The 18,839-nt window shown below is 49.5% G+C and overlaps 1 long non-coding RNA gene across 1 annotated transcript; it reads right to left on the bottom strand.

Annotated features, from left to right (window-relative positions):
• Positions 1-560: 560 nt before the first annotated feature.
• LOC141974115 (uncharacterized) lies at positions 561-9,849 on the bottom strand. The gene is made up of 3 exons (XR_012635687.1): positions 9,648-9,849; positions 8,615-9,071; positions 561-608 (listed from the first exon to the last, which is right to left on the bottom strand). It is a non-coding gene; the product is annotated as an uncharacterized LOC141974115 (long non-coding RNA).
• Between the last annotated feature and the right edge of the window lie 8,990 nt (positions 9,850-18,839).

Below are 18,839 nucleotides of genomic sequence, written 5' to 3'. Positions count from 1 at the left end.
ACCAACACCCCGGAGACAAACTGCCATCGAGTGTATCGAACCATATGAAGTTAGGACTCTCAGTGCACCGTGCTTCTCCCCTCTGTCCTCTCAGCCTCCCAGGAAAGCACAAGAGAGCATGACTACCTCTAACTGAAGATGCTTCCCCCCAGTACTTCTCTTTGGACTGCATCCTGCTGCTCTGCTTTTCCCAAGGAACTCTGCAGTAAAAGCGTAGCAGAGCCCTTTCTGTCCTCCTCTGTCCCCCCCTGTGCTGAGCCCCTGCCTGTTTTACAGGGGAAAGGCGCGGTTGTTGACATTTCAAACCATTCTAAAGCAGGACACACGTCCTCCACTCGAGTTGGTTCTGGCAAACCACATGCACCACCGGAACTTTTATATTTGTCCCTTGTCATCACATTGCTTTCTGAAAATTAAACACAGCAAATACTTGTCTCCTTGCACTGACCTGAAGTACTTTGTCATGAAGAAACCCAATTGATATTTTTTGATTGTGAATCTGTTCTTGTATAAAAGGGATTCCACCTCCAAAGGCCATAATTAAAACCCTGGAGAAGTACGTCAAATCGAGAAGGAGCCATTTATCCAGTCAGTTTTTCATCTGCGAGCTGAAGGAATAGAGCGTAATCATAAACAGCAGCTAACGTAGCAGATGTAATCTGCTTATAGAGATGAGCATAAACTACTCAGACCTAAAAGGACCCCTTGATTTCAGCAATTCTGCTGAAGCTCAGCAAGTCATCCAGCTCTGTACCAGAAACTTCTGAGTGTCTGCCCCTACAGTCTCCTGGCAACTGTAAACGAATCTACATTGAAAATTCTAGAGGAGAAATTTTAAGTCCTGAACCTGACTTGAGTTTCAGCCTCTTTGTCACTGAGTTTTAAACGGGAAAAAATAATGTTAAGTTTTTAAATGAGCCTTGCAGACTTCTTTCTCCAATAAGCCAGTCACAGCCGATAGTTTCTAATTCAGAGCCGAGAGGCCACACTGAAATGGTGACCTGCTACTTCAGTACCTTTCTAATAGTTTGTTCCTTCTGAGACAAGCACTGCACTTACCATTATAAAACACACTCTTCTAGAGATTTTCACGTGGGGAATCACAGGACCTTCACTAAGGGAGACAGCAATGATTCACCTGTTGTATCTGGTTTCAGACGCCTGGGCACATCTTCCTCTTAGTCTACATGACACTGTGGTCTCCAAGGGAACCATTTAGTACCTGTGTGGCTTCTAAAATTCATTCTGCTTTCTTCCTTAGGAACTTCAGCATTCTTACCTTGCTGTGGGAACTAAGTGCACTGCGTACCCTCGCCTTTATGGGCACAATCAGTAAACAAAACAAAGCAAAGCAAACCAGCACAAGCCTGTGAGAAATAAGTGCTGAAACAGAGAGCAAGTTTACAAACTAAGTTCTCTGTTGCAGGCTGCAGAAAAGAAATGAACTGCTCATACAAGCGCCATGTTTATTCCTGCTTCTAAGTGCTGTACAGATACTAGGGTTGTACTCCAGGTTCTACATTCAAAGCAATGTTTAAGCACTGGTTTTTCCAATTCTTTCAAACTTCCAAGGATTTTTCTAGAAGCAGTTCTTCTCTTCTATCTAACTAAAGGTGGCTAGGAGCTCTGTCAGGTGGCAGCTTGACAGCTCAGACCGGGACAACTCACCCAGGCCTTAAGGATCTCTCCTGTCCCCTCGCAGTGCCGTGGGAAACCATCAGAAGCAGCACATGCAGTTAAGAGAAGCTCTGCCTCGACAGTCTCTCCTGTCTCCCTGAAGACAATATGAGGAACCGTCAGCTAGTCGCACAGGAGGGTAAGTAACCTGGATTTGCGGTGTTACAGTATTACCTTGTTGGCTGTTGAGACAAAACAGGCTCCAGCATGGGGCAGCACTCAAATGTTTTTTCACTCCATCTGATCAAAGGTTCTGAACTAATATTCCAAAGTATATCAACAATCCTTTCCTTCACAAACTGCAGGAGCAAGAGAAATACAGCTCTCCTTACATTTTCCTCTGTGCCTGATGAACAGAATCTTGATTTTACTGGAATTCTTCTGTTGCCACCAGTCAACTATTGATTTTAAGGATACAGGATTATCCCTGATATTCACCCTTAGAAGACAGCTAGATTATATGCCCTGAATTTATGGATATTACCAGATTCATATACTTACTTATTGTGGGCTGGGAGGGAAGAAAGAGAGACAGAGACAGAGAACGTAACAGTCCAAGGAACTAGACCCACTCTCCTACATAAAATAAACTTCCCAGTATTTAAAGGCCTACAAAAATTAAATTATGTCAATAAAGATTTGGTCGTATTTTAAACTAACTCCAGGAGAAATAGAGTCCACTTAACGTGGGTCAGGAGGAAGGACGATAGAAAAAAATGGGGCTTGTGGTTCATTTAAAGCACAGCCTCAAAAGTAAAACCTGCTGGTTGCAAGTGCTATGAGTCTGAGCTTACGTGGTCGTAATCTTAACTTTACAAATCAGGAACTTTATGATGAAATGGATCTCTCTGTTAGAAAATCCTCAACTGCTCTGTGGTCTGTGCAGACGTTATCTGATCGTTCAGTGAGGTCCTTGTGGTCTGTAAAAGTGGGGACCCTGAAGATCATCAGAGCCAAGTCTCTTCCCTGGGGCCTTTTTGCTCTGCTGACACCTACTGCAAATCTACCAGCACTACGCTCTCCAGAGCAGCAGTCATTGACTCCGTCAAAGTCACAGGCCAAGGGTCTGGGGCGAGCATCTAGTAATTAGTGTCATTATTCCCAGGATGACAGTTACCAGCTGCAGGATCCACTCAGCATCTTCTCTCAAAACTCATCTTTCTGCAGTGCTGAGGGTTCAGTAGGCTCAGTTACCACCGTTTCCCGATTACGTTCGCTAGGGTATATTGTTTCAGATGCACAGGACGGAAAGCCAATGCCTAATTCTGACCTTTACAGTAGCCTGTGATTAGAGAGGCTGCTCCTACAGCCATTAGCCACAGCATTCTGCTGAAAAACATCTGTCCTGTTTGGGATAGATTTGGGATATTTCTCCTCTTTCAAAGATGCTTACAAAACTAATTTCCTGGAGAAATAACATGGTTTCTTTCAAGCTATATTCTTCAACAACGCCCTGCTTCAAACTAATGCACTGCATATATTAGTTGTACAATGTGATGTGTAAGCCTCTTTCAGCTAATGGTGATATGCACATGGTATAATTTCAAACCCGATTCTCCAGTTTTCATTAGAAAAAAGTAACACTGAGAAGAGTTACAAGGCTACGGTCTGTGTTTGCTCGGCAGTGTCCAAATCCTGCATGGTGCTGAGCCGAGCTGAAGCCCTGTGCAGTTCAAAGAAACTAGAATGCCTGGCATGTATTTGAATCAGACCTACGTCTTTCCTAAAGGAACGGAGAAAAAGAAATAGCATAAACGTACTTCCACAAGCTCGGGAAATCTAACACACCTCTCCTGTGAGCAGGGGGATAAGGTGTCCACAACAAACAAGGCTTTGATAGGACCTACTGCGAATTCATTTAATAACAGAAGGAAGCAAGCCTTTGATGGGAAGATTCTCCTCTAGATTTTGAAAACTGGAGGTGTTTTAAATCCATGATGGGACGAGTTTCCCCAAAGGCTCTAATAGAGCCTACTGATTCCAAAGAATATTAATCTTCTGCCAAATCAGAGCCCTACATTTCAAGGGGCGTAAACGATTATAAATCAGAAGGTGTCGTACGGGGAGACTACAGAAGGAGGGTTATGTCAGAAGGTAGGACAAGAGCTCCTCTTTCCCAGAGCAGTAAAGTCTGGATTATTGAAACAGGCAAAAGATTGTCTAGTACAAAAGCAGGAGAAGAGTGCGGGGAGCATGGCATCATGTCACTCTGACGTATTTCTCTCCCTTAATTCTCCACGAAGCTGACAGCAAGAGCAATCGGGGATGTCCTGCACTGAACAGCAGAGTTCAAAGGGTCAGAGGAACAGATAGATGTGTTCTGGAGAAGCTTTGATTCTTTACTCTTACTGTGCTGATGAGTCACATATCAGAAGAGAACGTATTTTTCAAACTCTGTCAATAAACTGTGTTTCCGAGTGGTAACCTGCCCTTTCAGCAGATATTGCAAAGGGTCCCCGGGACAGTGCCTCAGCTGTGCCGGGGTCAGTGGAAGCAGCAGTGTTGCTTTGAAATGTGCTGCTAGACTGTATCTGTGAGCACTGGATGTTCTTCTTGAATAACCTCAAGTAAAAGGCTGAATCAATTCAACGACAGCGGCTGAAAAAAAGTGCAATGAGCCACATTATAGGAAAATGGGGAAAAGGATGCAGGATCTCCACTGAACACAAGCCGATATTGTCGGCAGTCTGCGGCAACACCCTTTTCATTTCAGTTCAGTCCCATAAAATTACCACTAACATTACAACTCACGCAGAACACAGATCAATGTAAAAATGTCACACAGTTCCTCCAGATGGGACTTTTTAGTTCCACTAGATCCCCATCTACTTTTTTACTTGTCGTATATTTCATTACAACCTTCCATAAGTTAATTTTCTTTCCACTGACCATGTAAATCACAGATCAATTTTCATTTCAAACCCCTGACCACAGATTGCTCCTGAAAGCTCAAAGCACATGCTTCAGTAAGCTCTCCAACATTCTTAATGCACATTAGAAAAAGGTTGTGTTCTCTTTAAAAATCTTTTTTAAGGAGTTAATTTTACCTTAAAGTCTGGCACGAGACCCAAGTAGTTTGTACTCCTCCCTTCTCTCCTTACCCCGCCTCTAAAAGCAGGTACACTTTTGAAATGTAACCGCATGTAGAACTAAAAATCTTTCATGGCCTTTGTTCCGAAACCAAAAATTCCGTCAAAAATACAAACTGCTTTAGATGTGCAGAAAGTGGACAGGATTGCTTAATCCCCACCCCCTACTGCAACCATGTACTGCTCTAGGGAAAGAAGACAGAAAAGGAGGAAAAGCATTTACACTTCAGCCGTCGGCTGTGCTTTCTCTGAACCATTCTTTTTCTCCTATTCTAACAGAACCTTTGCTTGGGCTAAAGTACATGACTCAGTATTGCTGATTTTACTTACAGAAGCAGCCACCCTAAAGCCAGTGAGATATGCCTGCGAGACCAGCAGGATTCAGCCTTGAAATCAATCTGTAAGAAAAGTTTTGTGGGAATGCCCGGAAAATACCCTGCAACGTATTCTCTGACGCGTTCTCTTCTGACGTTAATTTAAACGCAGCGCTCTCGTGCTCTCCCCTACAAATCTGTAAACGGACCCTTGGCAGACGGGACCTGGGAAACATGATTTCTAAGGCTGGTGTTGCTATCGTCCTGCTGAGAAACACAGGGCAGTCACTTCGCCACTCTGTGCCTCAGCTTCCCCATTAGCTGACGGGATCATTACAATGGCCATTTTTTATATTTAACAGGACACCCCAGTGCTTGAGCCGACATATGCATAAGCATCTGCTGAATCAGTAAGAGGCAGGAGGGACCCCGTGGCCATTTACCTCCTTTTACAGGCAGGCTGCGCTTCCTCACACCAGGAATTTCTGCTGTTTAATCTCAGATTGTTTTCACGGGTTCTGGGCACTTGAGAACCGCAGCACCAAACCTTGAAGGACAAATACTCCAACAGAGCCAGCTGGTGTGGTCGGAAAAGGAAGGGTTGTGGTTTTCTCTTGGAACACAAAGGAATGGTAACCCTTCCTAAGGACATGACCCAGATCACTCAAGTCTTACTAATTGATTAAGTGCAAGGGAAGAGAGAAGGGTGCGTCCTCCAAGTGTCTATTCTTTGCACATTCCTTGTGCATATGAAATTTGCTTAATAGGAGCCAGGGAAAACACATTTTTGTGCAAATGTCACAGCAGGAATTTACACATTCACATTGACTTAGTGGGGATCACAACCATACAGCAACTGAACACTTTAACACAAATATATTTTGGGGGAAAAAAAATCTTATTTCTAGGTAACTGACAACTGAAGAATCGGTAATTTCACTGAATAAGTTGTACTGGGTAACTTCCGTATCATTAGTCACTCCATTTTACCTGTGCCTTGAATTCCTAAAGAGACTCATTTTCTCATTTTAAATGCTTAACATATCTCCTCTATGATTCCTGTGATACCTGTCACTGAAGGAATCTTTTCTCTTTCCACAAGCAAGAGGTGTAATTGTTTTATCCAATCACCCTGAGGTCTGAAAGCCCCTGAGAAGAAAATCAGTTAAACGCATATATGGATCACAGAAGATTTAGTGGGATTATTCCCTTGATCAGCGTTTAGTATGAATTCAAGTACTCTGTTAGATCAGGACTTTTCTGAATTCATACGTTAATCAAAAGTCTTCAGGGTGTTGTCTTCTGAGTGACCTAACTGAGGTAGTTTGTGATGAAAAGGTTTAGCAGTTTACTGATGAGAGAAGAAGTAAAAGACAGCAGGAGAAGCTCCAGCTCACAGACGCTGTGGACACCTGGCTTGGCTGCGCTGGCAACCCAGGGACAGCAGGCGTGACAACAGGAGGAGTGAGATAGGTCAGAGAACAGCATGGAAACACGTCCCCCACTCCTCTCGGCCGACCAGGCCCGGTGAGGTTTAAGAGAGATTAAAGTTGAGGAGTATCGCCTGGTTTCGCTACGTTATGGAAGGTGTGGTGGCATCCACAGGTAGGGAACTGCCCCGGATGCTCCAGCAAGGCCCTGTTTGATCCCATGCTTCTATCTGCCAGCAACGGTTATAGCGGGAAACTTCTCACCTGGTAAGGTCACTGCTTGCAGAAGTTGTTTGGCAGCAGAGCTGCACCTTTTAGCTCGCAATTAGACGCCCCTGGCTAAATGAAGAGCAAAGGTTTCCCAGCTTAATCCCTACCCTCCAGCTCCGCACCGTGGGGTGAAGAAATGATGTAAGAACGGCACGAGTTGATGTTCCTGCAGAATACTACGTGCCCAGCCACTATAACCTGGAGCACTCCGCAGTGGAAGGATGCATTTTTGCAATGCCTGTTTCTTCATTGAGATTTCATCCTCCACCCACCCTAAAAAGCCACTTGCCCTTCACTCTGTTATATCTGCTTTTCCTCGCTCCTGTTCCCGCATTATTTTTTTAATCTCCAGTTCCCTGATTTACATCCACTCTCAAATTTTAACGCAGCAGAATTTGTGCATCGGTGTGTCCTTTTCATGTGTGATTTAGGAAGGACAGGATCTTCGGTGCAGCCTAATGCTCTGAGAGAGACGGTATTTTAAACACTAAAGTGAAACCCGTTTACAACTGTGAGAAGAGAGGTGTGTTGACACTAAACTTTAAAGCAGGCACAAGGTAAAGGCAAGTCGCTGCTCCAGCAGGTGAGAGTACTATGCACGCGGTTTGTAAGGGAGTTTGCTTGACACACGAGCTGCCTCCTCTTTTTTCTGCTTGACAACCTGTAGGATTTGGTGCTTCACACAATTCACCTGGTAACCAGTAGTCATCAGAGTTTAATAACTAAACAGTACTTCAGGCACAGTGCAGAGAATTTATTTTTTAAAATTAATATTCCACCTGAGGAAAACTTTTCCTACCATTTCCATCTGCAAGAAATAAAAAGAAACAAAGAAAGAAATGGAAAAAGCTGAAGCTTTGATACTTCCTGCTCACCCCTTTATCACTTTCATACCGGGCAGTCCCTCCGCATCCTTTTCCATTAAAGCTGTACAATTCAACTGTAACCTGCTGGCTAATACTTATCTTGCTGTACTTGGCTGAGCTCTGTTCAGCAGCAGCGGCTTTCTGAGAAGCAATCAATGTAATTCTGAGGAGTAAAAAATACATCTGCATTTTATATCCTCTGTGTTTCGATTGAGTACTGTTTCTAACAGGGTGAGACCCAGAACGGCAGAGAATACTGGGGAAGAACAGGGGTAAGGTGTCTCGCAGAACTGCTTTGCAGTCTGATTTGAGACCCCAGGGAGGACGCAGCAGAGATCTCAGGGTAGAACTCTTGCAAGCATGGTACAGCTGAGACAACGGCGAGGATCCATACAGAGATGAACTTTTTGCCTGTGACTCTGGAGTCATGTAACTCCCTCAACAGCTCGGATGAGGATGGCACAACCTGACTGATAAAGCAGACCTTCCACAGCAAGAACAAGCATGCACGTCTGGGGCACTGATGGCAGCTGAGAAAACTCTGATTTTATAGTAAAAGGGATTTTTGAAAGTGATTTTGATGCAATACCGTGGGTTTAGTTGCCCCTGTTCATTCAGCTACCCTAATCAGCGGCGGTGAAACCTAATACCTGTCTTCATGTTGCCATTTGAAATTCTGAAGTGAACCGAGTACGGAAGATTAATCACTGATGACAGAAAAGCCTACTGAGTCATTCAAGTACTTTACATTACTGACCCACAGAATCTAAGATGCAAGCTCCAACCTGTTTCTATAAAAATGCGAATATCCCTTCAGTACCAAGTATTTAGAAACGATCCAAGTATTAACTTCCAGTATGCAGCAAGAGCAACATTTCATTGGAAAAGAGATCACGCGGTTTAAAAGAGAGATGAGGTGGAACAAACAGGCAAAAGAACCTATGAGAAAAATTCTAAACGTGACTTACCTTGCAGCTTTGGCAGCGGCAAAGTCATGATGCCTCCTGCTGCAGCTGGTGGTACCAGCCCTGGGATGCTGGTGAGATTCGCTGTAGGGAGAGTTCGGCCGAGTCCTTGTTGCCCCCCAGCTGCCCAGCCATGTTGAAAGGACTAAGGAGCGGCTGATTCAGGGCTGGAGTGCCTCCTGGCATCACGCCCGCTGCTCTGAGGCTAACTGTTGGGCTGTCAGGGACGGCTGTAACAAAACTCAGACAGCGAGCCTGTTTTACTGTGCATGGCTCAGTACCACACCCTTGGTAAGTCTCCTGGCTCGGGATCCCCTTGTGTTCCAGCCTAGACACGCACTGCTTCCCAGATCTGAAAGCGTAGGTTCTCACCGACGCAGACAGTTCTGACAGGCTTGGCCGGCCGAAGCTGTAAGCGTCGCAGTCATGTAGCGCGGCAGCAATCCCACTGGAACCTAGACTGGAAAATCCATCATGTGCTGAAGGTAAGTAATTCTGAACACAGGAAGGCCCGACTCAAATCAGCCTGCAAGTACCTAAATGCCCGCATATCCCCGATTTTTCCCGTTGTATAGGGACTGGTAAAAGCTGAAAATGCTGCAGTGACAATTACCAGAAACTGTATGGACCTGCAAAGCGGAAAAACATTGAGTATCTTCTTAGAGCGTGGCTGAACCTGGATAAAACTGTTCAGTGATGTGGGAAATCTTTTAAAATGTTATACAGTGACATACTGTTATGCCCCCATTTTGTTCAAAAGAAAATAAATACCTGGCACAAAAGATAATGAAGTGCCTTTACTAACGCAGTAGCAGTGTGCGACAGGCAGAGCTGTCAGAGCCAAGAAGGCTGCATTAAAAATGCACAAGCTTTTTAATATTAAATTATGACATGTATTGAAAAAATAACTTCTGTAAGAAATTCAAATAGTTTTGCAAATAAATATGCAAAACTGCGTAGGTTTTGTTTTAGGAAAACAGACCAAAAGCTCATCTCTCCAAACAAATACCTTCAAAAACATACACATGATACATACATGCTCCCTTTCTGCAGCCAAACAGAATCACATTTTCGGCATTACGCAGGTCAAAGACGATCAGTCGCAGTTTTTTCTTTTCATCGAATCGCACATCTTGATTCGTCGATAAGGAAGACACTGACCTGAGGCCCAGCAGGGAACGCAGGATGGGACCGACTGGGTTGGGGCTGGTCTGTGGGCTTGTGTCAGGCAGCACTGTGTTTCCTCTGGCCTCTGAAATCCAAAGAGCAGATTGACTTTAATATCAAGCCTGAGGACTGGCACGTGGCCTTCTGCTGATGTCACGTAACATCGAGCTGAAAATGGTACGTTAAAGCGCTTCGCCAGTCACTCAAGCACTCACATCGCTTATCGGCTGCATACATTACGCTAACATTCATTCAGAGCAGCCAGCTCACTCAGGGAGCTGCAAAGCTCTGACAGCAGTGAAACTGAAGCTGCCATCAGCCCAGCTCATGTGGGCTGCATTATACACCCATGTACATACAGCACAGGAGCACTCCGCCTGCGCGGGACCTGCCTTTGCTACGCTGAGGTCAGCATCAGCCCTTCTCATTTCTGAAAGCAAAAATTATCTGAAAAACAACCAAGTCGCATCTACTTTGTATCTTAATCAGGTATTTTCCTGTGGCGGTTCCCGAAGCAGCAAAGGCTGTGCTATGCACAGTCAGAACGCACTATGAACATGGAAACAGGTACGCTTCCAAACGGCAGCTTGTTTTCTAGATCGCATGGGGGGTGAGCAAAATTCTGTGAAACCAAGGCTTTCCAGCATTTATTTAGCTGGTCAGTATCCAGCAATGGCACTGTATGCAGTGCACTAACGACTCGCGAAGCACAGAACAGAGCCCAGCCCTGCTGGACTCTGCTGAGGCCTGCAACACAGATTGGCAAAGGGAAAAGAGAAAGGAAAAGGGCCTGTCAGTCACCAGAAAGTACCGAGATGCTTTCAGAACGACATCTCAGTCCTCCATTTCCTTCGGGTGAAGGGCTCGCATGGATTCACAAAGTTTGTCAGCACTGACGGCACGATCGGGCCCACATTTCTCTTTGAAGCTGGAAGAATGACAGCAAGTGTCCAAAGCAGCTGCAAGGATACTGTGGTCCGGTCCCGGGGCGGGCAGCGCGGCACCGGGGTCCGGTCCCAAGGATGGCAGCGCCGTCGGGGCCCGGTCCCGGGGATGGCAGCGCCGTCGGGGCCCGGTCCCGAGGATGGCAGCGCCGTCGGGGCCCGGTCCTGGGGATGGCAGTGCCGTCGGGGCCCGGTCCCGGGGATGGCAGCGCCGTCGGGGCCCAGTCCTGGGAAGGGCAGCGCGGCACCGGTGTTCAGTCCCGGGGCGGGCAGCGTGGCTCCGGGGCCGGTCCTGGGGACGGCAGCGCCGGTCCCGGGGATGGCAGCGGTCAAGCTCCTCCAACACACACTCTCTAGGAGAGGATTATCTTACGATGAGGGGAACCTGAGGCAGTTGCTGCCATGGGCTGGGCAGCGCGGGCTAATCCCCACAGCGAGCGCAGCCTCTGAACTAGTTCCTGGGGAAAGGATCGGCGCGGCACGGTGGGATGACCTGAGTTCAGGTGCCAACGGCAGCGGGAAACTCCCCGGCGTGGCGACGGACCGAGAGGCTCCGGGGGAGACGGCGGAGAACGGCAGAGCATTGCCTCTGCTGTCGCTGCCTTGGCAGCAGCGGCACAAGGCGCCGGCCTAAGGATTCCGCTGCTGCTGTGGCGTTGGGGGGGTCCCTGTTCCCCGGGGCAGCTCCTAAAGGGAGGGGTGGGGGCGCCTCACGCGCAGCGCCCGCGCGGCAGGAGGCTCAAGAGCAAAAATCCGCAGATTTACCGCCGCTCGAGTCTCCCCTTCGACGCCCAAGGGAACAACCCCGGAGCGCCCCCCCCGCCCCGCTCCCGCCCCCCCCGCCCTCGGCCCCGTCCCCCCGAGCGGTGCGTGAACAATGTCGGTGCGGCTCACAAGAGCCACAGCTGCGAGAGCGACCGAGAAAACTGATCGAGCGACCTGGAGTGCGAAGGAAGGAATCGGCTCGGCCTATTCCTACGGCACCGCCGCTCCCCCCTCCTGCTGCTCACCCCTTTTTCACAGCAGTGCAGGGGGTGTCAGGGGGAAACGGTGGCCCTCGGGCCGCTGCCATCGCCGGTTCAGATGGGAGGGGGGCACCGGGAGGCGCGGGGGGAACGGTGACCCAGCACACCGATGGCGGGGAGTTATGCGGGATGCAGTGGTTGAGGGGCAGTTTAACCAGCTTGGACCAACGGTGTTTCCAGTGACAGTGACCCCACACGGCGGGGATGGGAGGCCTTGGGTTGGAAACGAGTAAGGAGGCGTGAGAGCCGTCGATGGACGGAAAATCACCTGGGAGAGTCCTCTGAGAGAGGGATCACTCAGAACGAAACCTCCGTGCGAAGGGTCCTCAACCGGTGCGGAACCCACGGCATCCCGCCGATGCCGTCACAGCCCCTGAACCGGCAACATGGCTGAAATAGGGGAAGGGCTGCGGGATGCAGTTGCCCGCGGGGATCAGCCTGCCAGCGAGCCAGCGACCACTGGGAACTTGGTTTCGGACACTCTCAAAGTGCGGAGCTGGCGGCAGCGGCCCGGGGCCTCCCCGAGCCCCCCCCGCCGCGGAGTGACCGCCTGCGGCCGAGCCCGGCACCGCGCTCTCGGCCCGCGCCCGCCTTCCCCGCCCTCCAGCCTCCCCCCAAAAGCAGCAGTTTTTGCACAGAGAAGGTGCTGACGCTGTCATGCAGCGTCCCTTGTCTGTCAGCACCACATCATCAACAAGCAATGGCTTTATATGTTCTGAGAGGGGTTTTGCTGTTTGTAGTATTCGCCGTTTCACGGTGTGTCAGTATTTTAGAGCACTGGAAGGAGATAGGGGGACCTCCAGGCCCAAGTGTGAACAAAAGACACTAATAAAATATTGCAATCAGTGGCGGTTTGTCATAATTTAGTCACTATCGATCAGGCGTGGAGCTGGCAGCCTCCGAGTCAGTAACATTATTAGAGACCACGGTATCCTTATGCCAACAGGAGTATATGGACCGCTGGGAAATGGGAAAAGTGCATTATTACTGGGAAGAGCATCTAAACCTGACAGGGGTTGTTCGTTTTACCAGGGGTCGTAGATGCCGATTCTGACGGGGAAATCAGAATTATGGCCTGGACCCCGGTACCCCCGTGTTCAGTAACAAAAGGGTCAAAAATTGCTCAGCTTGTTTATCTTAATGCAGCTCCCCCCAGCAGGATGCCGAGAAGCCGGGGTGACTCAGGATTTGGATCCGCAGGTACTCCTCAAATATTTGGGGCTCAGGCAGTGGCACAAGGTCAACCTCTGGTAAAATGTGCCCTCACCAGAGCAGAAGAACCTGTTGAGCTGACAGGCATTTTAGATACTGGCGCGGATGTGACCCTAATATCTGCGAGCAGATGGCCGCAGCATTGGCCGTTAGCTCGGGTAGCTCAAGCACTTTTCGGGGCTGGTGTCACGCTGTAGCGTTTCAAAGCAAAGATCTCATGAGGGGCCCAGAAAACCGGGTAGCGAATATTTGTCCATTTATATTGGAAACCCCTCTGACATTTTGGGTTTGTGACTGTATGGCTCGATGGGGAACTCAAATTGCATCAAATTTGTCTTAATCACCACTGCAGCACAACCCCCCCTGAAACCCCCCTGAAACTCACCTGGGAAACAGAATCCCCTGTGTGGGTGGGTCAGTGGCCCCTGCCAAGGGAAAAGTTGTGCCACCTGAACGATTTAATTCAGAGACAATTAAGTTGTTATTTTAAAGAAAAGTGGTAAACGGTGACTTTTACATGATCTCTGACACATTAATGATGCCGTGGAGGATACGGGTGCGTTACAGCCAGGAATGCCCTCCCCAGCAATGATTCCCCGAAACTGGCACCTTGTAATAACTGACCTAAAGGACTGGGGTTTTTACCATTCCCTTGCATCCGGATGATGCACCTAGATTTGCCTTCTCTGTTCCCAGTGTTAATGTCAGTGAACCTGCAAGACGGTGCCACTGGGCTGTTTTACCACAAGGCATGAAAACAGTCCCACGGTGTGTCAGGGTTTGTTGCAAAGGCTTTGAGCCCTGTTACACTGCAGGTCCCCCAGGCTGCTCTGTATCATTGTATGGCTGACATCCTTATGGCCCAGAAACACGGGAGATCATGGAAAAGGCTCTCGCTTTAACCAAAGGCTCACTGTCTCCAGTGGGGTGGCAAACAGCACCTGAAAAGGTACAGAGATCATCACCGGGCAGTACCTGGGCTGGAGAATTTGTGAACAGACCATTGTCCTGCAACAGGCTAAACTCGAAACTGATGTTAAGACTTTAAAAGATTTACAGAAACTGTTGGGAGCCATCAGCTGGATACGGCCGTTGTGGGCCTCACTAATGATGATCCCCATAGCTTGTTTGATGTTTTGTGAGGAGATCCCTCACTGACATCACCCAGAGCACTCCCAGAGAAAGCGAAACAAGATCCCCACCGTGTGGCCAACGCCGTCTCAGACAGACAAGCACTGGGATGTGTGCCCGGCCACCCGCATCAACTGGTGTTATTGAACCCTCCAGGGCAGCCCTGTGCTCTGCTCTTTCAGTGGGGTGAAACACTTCGGGACCCTCTTGTTATTGCTGAATGGATTTTTTTGTCACACCGAATGCACGAGACGGTCACTACTCGTCCAGAAATGTTTGCCAAATGATCACGCAGGGCCAGCAGCGCCTACTGTTACTTGCTGGTCAGGAACCCGTGTGTATCATTGTTCCGGTTACTATGCATGTGCTACAGTGGCTCATACAAATGCCTTTTTGTAATGAATTCCAGACAGCGATCTGTGACTCCCTCGGACAGCTTTTAGTACACAGCCCATCACGCAAATTATTACAGCACAATTTTTTATTATATGCCATGCCAAAGTGCAGCGACGTACCGTTGCAAGCCTTGACTGTGTCTCCTGATGGATCTGGAAAAACAGGAAAGTCAGTCATAGTACGGCAAGACCCGCATACTCATATCTGGCAATCAGACATTGCCCGATCCCTGGGATCGCCACAGATCGCTGAGCCAGCTGTAGCAGTCCCTGTATTTCAGCGCTGGGACACCCCAATGAACACCGTGACTGATTCTGCTTATGTTGCCAATCTTGTACAGTGCATGGAGAACTCGTGTTTGAAGGATGATAATAATCCACTGTTATATTCACTAATGCACACCCTTTTACAATTATTAAATAATCACAAGACTTCTCATTTTATTGTACATATTGGAGCGCACACTGTACTGCCTGGATGTTTGGTTGAAGGCAACTGACGTGCAGATGCATTGACTCCGGCAGCTCAGGTGGTACCTGATGTCTTTGAGCAAGCTCGGCTTTCACATGCATTTTTTCCGCCAAAACTCCAGAGCAATACAAAACCAATTATCTTTATCAAGGCGTCAGGCTAAAGACATCATTGCCCCTTGCCCTGAGTGCCAGCAGGACTCGCTCTCTTCAACAGCCAGTGGTGTCAGCCCTCGGGGACTCGCCTCCTCGGAATTACGGCAATGTGACGTCTCTCACTTGGCTGCATTTGGAACGGTAAAATATGGACCCGTGTCTGTCGATGCCCCTTCTGGAGCAGTGTTTGCATCCGGCCATACAGTGGGGGTCAAGCCTCTGCCCGGCATTCCCCACTCACCGGCCGGACAGGCCACTGTGGAGCGTACGCCTGGCACCTAAAGCCTCTGTTACAGCCACAGAAAGGGGAGAGGGAGGGTATCCGTCTGCGCCTCACGAGAGGCTAAATCAGGCATTGTGTGTCATGGACTTTTTAAACATCCCCTGTCTCACGGGTGCCACCAATATTGCGTCACTTCTCATCGCAGATACCAGATCAACAAGAAGTCCAGAGCAAAGCTCAAGTGTTAACAAAAACCTGGAAAGGGGTAACTGGGAAGGACCATTTCCTTTAATAACCTGGGGAAGAGGTGATGCTGGTGTCTGCACAGGTCACGGTCCCCGGGGGTTACCGGCAGGGTGTGTGCGACCCCACCTGAGGGTGAGAGGCGGCTTTTGGTGGGCGCCCAGGAGCCGGCTGTGGGTGCTGTGGGTGCCCCTGTGCCGACAGTTTGGGGTCTCTTCGACGGGTCATTTCAGCAGAATGTCTGGGTAATGCTTGCTCCTGCAACGGGACAAAATACACTATCTCTGTCCTTAAGCACGCTATGGTTGCCAGCTCTTAAAGGAGAAAATGCTAACAGCAATTGCAACTCCCTAATGAAATATCTAGGCTTACTAGTCAGTACTGAAAGATGTAGTTTAGATGAAATGTAGTTATTAATAAGGATGAAATACTGTAAGAATGTGTGTATTGAACTTCTTCTGTTTAGCAATATTAAGAATTAAGGGCTCAAGTGTTTAACTTTGTTAGAAACTCCCTTGGTTTTCCCCCCAGAGTGCTGGCCAGGCTCTGGGTGGAACCCAACAGGAGGATGGAATCAGATGTTCCCGCTCAAAGAAAAGTGCCAGTGATTTTGGCCCGCTGATTCAGAGGCCGGACCTGCTTGCAGCGATGTTGGATGCCTCACCTACGGATGGACGCATCGCGTAGGATCTCCTGTTTGTGAGGAAGGGCACTCTGAATCCTCGCTGCACCCAGGGTTCCCCAATAACTGCAGATCTGAATGTTAGTACCCCATTAAGTAAGTGTGCTATTCTGTATCTTCATACTGTTTATTTTGTAGAATTTGGTCATATCCTTTGATTATTGGTAGTGAAGTTAGCCTACTCTCTTCAGTGAGTAATTGTAACTGCTGTATGGTTTTTACCCTTCTGTGGAACTATTTTAAGTACACAGTGTTTTTGAAGTTTGCCTAAACCTCCATCGATAAAGTGCTTAAACAAGACTTGCAGATGCCACTGCAAAACAAAGAAAGGGGAGATGTGGGAGGCATCGGCCTGTCACCCTTACACTGCCTCTGAGAAACAGCTCGGCTTTGCTGAAGAACAGGCCTTGGGAGAAAGATCAGAAACTGCTGAGTTGTGCCGAGGTGGCAGGGAAAAACAACGGACAGCTGCAGCACTGAGCGGTGGAAAGTCCTGAACTGTGAGAAGTTACCCAGCGCGTGAATGAGCAGGTGAGCGTGTTACAGTGGTCTCATGCTGGCAGGAGAAAAGGTTGATGGCTGTCTAACTGCTGATTTTCTAATTATGAAATAAGAGCTTTGGCGAGAGCATAAGTATGTGCTATTGTAATAATAAAGGGTCTTTCCTTCTGCACTTCAAAGGAGAGTCCGTGCCTCAGTTGCCACAACCAGCACCAAAGGGGGTAGCAGTAATCAAACAATAAAAGTTTATTGTGTTGCCCGTGAAGCGGCACGCGATAGTTAGAGATGGGTGAAAGAAAGGGGAAAAGTAAAGTTCAGAGAGAGGAGGGAGTGAGGTTATAGCTACCACTGCTGATCTCACGACGCCCTAACGGTCCCGGGTCCAGCTGATGCTGCGTCGTCGATCATCATGGTCCTTGGTGGGGAAGTTTCCCATTTTCGTTGTCCAGAAGTCATCCTTTTATGCTCAGGAACACACCTTGCTCCTCCTCTGCCTCGGGGGTCTCCACCCTGCTCAGAATTCAGTTGTCATATCTCCCCCTTCTCCAGCCAGGCCCCCGCACATGGCAGGGGGGAGCGTCCAGGGCGTGGTCAGTCTCGGAGGCGGGCAGCCTTCCACCAGGAGGGGTGTTTTGGGATTATAATGAAGCAAAGTTCGTCTAAGGTTCATGATTTCTTCATCGATGTTATAGCAACAGTTGCGATCCATCTTTTCTGACAGTGACTCTGCGGTTATCTCTAACAGCTCCGGCTGGGCCCAGGCACTGAACAACAGCCCAGCACCGCCTGCACCGCCCGGTCAGCGCTCAGGGGAACAGCCCAGCACCGCCTGCACCGCCCGGTCAGCGCTCAGGGGAACAGCCCAGCACTCGCTGTGCCACACCGTTCTGCTTCTGGAGCCGTTGCACCACATCCCACCCCAGGGATCGCAAGGCCAAGCAGGCCGTGGTCGGGTACCTCACTGTCCATGACCCTGGTGACAGTGTTGACACAACGCTGATCTTCTGACCGACTCTTACAATGGGGGATGCTCGGGGGGCCCTGGGGATGCAGCACAGGGAGATGGTAGCGCCAGGATGCCGAAGGTCTCGGGGAGCGTCACCCCCCACGAGCTCGTCTTACCGGCACGTGTCACCCCAAGATCCAGCATCGCCCCGGAGGGCAGAGACCCAAAAGAGATTGAAGAAGAGGAGGAAGATGAGGACCAAGAGGCTGAGGAGGACGGTGGAAAGCAACGTGCTGCAGGAGCACTGGGATGGAGAGGGGCCGTCAGTGTCCCGAAGCGAAGGGATAAATTCACTGACGGGGTTTAAAGGCTCCCCCGAGACTGGTGGCACCCAGCAAGGGATGGCACCGGGTCCAGCTGGCACCGAAGCCAGCCCCCGCAGAGCAGGGGAGTTTCCTTCGGTGGGAAGCAGGTGGGATGTGCCCCCCGGTCCTCCAGTGGGTCCAGCTGGGGTGAGGGCAGGGAAATGGGAAGGGGGGGGGAGGGGGAACCCCAAACCAGGGTGGGGGCTGCTCTGTGGGTAAAATCCCCCTCCAAAATGCCCAGGGTCCCCTGGGAAAAGTACCCCACCCCCCCACCGCACCCCGGAATTGCCAAAGGTCCCCTCAGGGTGCAGGTTCTGTGTGGAAACAGGGGGCATGGGGTGCCCCAGTTTGGGGTTGTGGGGGGCCAGGCAGGGGGCTATGGGGCACCCCTGTTTGGGGTTGTAGGGGCCTGGGCAGGGGGCTATGGGGTGCCCCACTCTGGGGTTGTAGGTTCCTGGGGCAGAACAGAGGCCTATGGTGCACCCCAGTTTGGGATTTTAGGGTGCCAGGACAGGGCAGGGAGCTATGGGGCGCCCCTGTTTGGGGTTGTGGGGGGCCAGGATGGGGCAGGGAGCTCCACGGCCCTGCTTTGGGGTCTCGGGGTGTCGCCAGCCCCGGAGCTGCTTGGAGGTGCCGCTGGGCTTCATCCCGGCGTGACGCTGGCACAGAACAAACCCATTTCTCCTGACGTTCCCGGACAGGCGAATCCCCCCCGGGGGCAGCACAGCTGGGACTTTTGGGCTACGGAGAAGGGAACAGAGCCCAAA

This window comes from Athene noctua, unplaced genomic scaffold, assembly GCF_965140245.1.
Source record: "Athene noctua unplaced genomic scaffold, bAthNoc1.hap1.1 HAP1_HAP1_scaffold_31, whole genome shotgun sequence".
In the NCBI taxonomy this organism is placed as follows: domain Eukaryota; kingdom Metazoa; phylum Chordata; class Aves; order Strigiformes; family Strigidae; genus Athene; species Athene noctua.
The sequence above is the reverse complement of the archived record's forward strand: the minus strand, read 5'-3'. Positions and strand labels throughout refer to the sequence as shown.